Source organism: Rhincodon typus, chromosome 1 (assembly GCF_021869965.1).
Source record: "Rhincodon typus isolate 14 chromosome 1, sRhiTyp1.1, whole genome shotgun sequence".
NCBI classification, from domain to species: Eukaryota; Metazoa; Chordata; class Chondrichthyes; order Orectolobiformes; family Rhincodontidae; genus Rhincodon; species Rhincodon typus.
The window spans coordinates 172,383,861-172,384,747 of NC_063332.1; positions in this window are offsets into that span (position 1 = coordinate 172,383,861).

Genomic DNA, 887 nt, shown 5'->3' on the forward strand with positions numbered 1-887 from the left:
TGAGGTTAGTGGGTAGGAGATGGGGGTGGGGCTTGAGGTGGGAGGAGGGGATAGGTGGGAGGAAAAACAGGTTAGGGAGGCGGGGACGAGCTGGACGGGTTTTGGGATGCGGTGGGGGGAGGGGAGATTTTGAAGCTTGTGAAATCCACATTGATACCATTGGGCTGCAGGGTTCCCAAGCGAAATATGAGTTGCTGTTCCTGCAACCTTCGGGTGGCATCGTTGTGGCACATGCAGGAGGCCCAGGATGGACATATCGTCTGAGGAATGGGAGGGGGAGTTGAAATGGTTCGCGACTGGGAGGTGCAGTTGATTATTGCGAACCGAGCGTAGGTGTTCCACAAAGCAGTCCCCAAGCCTCCGCTTGGTTTCCCCGATGTAGAGGAGGCCACATCAGGAACAGCGGATACAGTATACCACATTAGCAGATGTGCAAATGAACATCTGTTTGATGTGCAGGTCTTCTTGGGACCTGGGATGGGGGTGAGGGAGGAGGTGTAGGGGCAGGTGTAGCACTTCCTGTGGTTGCAGGGAAAAGTGCCGGGTGTGGTGGGGCTGGAGGGGAGTGTGGAGCGGACAAGGGAGTCACGGAGAGAGTGATCCCTCCGGAAAGCAGATAAGGGTGGGGAGGGCAAAATGTCTTTGGTGGTGGGGTTGGATTGCAGATGGCGGAAGTGTCGGAGGATGATGCGTTGGATACGGAGGTTGGTGGGGTGGCACGTGAGGACGAGGAGGATTCTGTTTTGGTTGTTATTGCGGGGAGGGGGTGTGAGGGATGAGTTGCAGGAAATGTGGGAGACATGGTCAAGGGCATTTTCGACCACTGTGGAGGGGAAGTTGCGGTCCTTGAAAAACGAGGACATCTGAGATGTACGGGAGTGGAATGC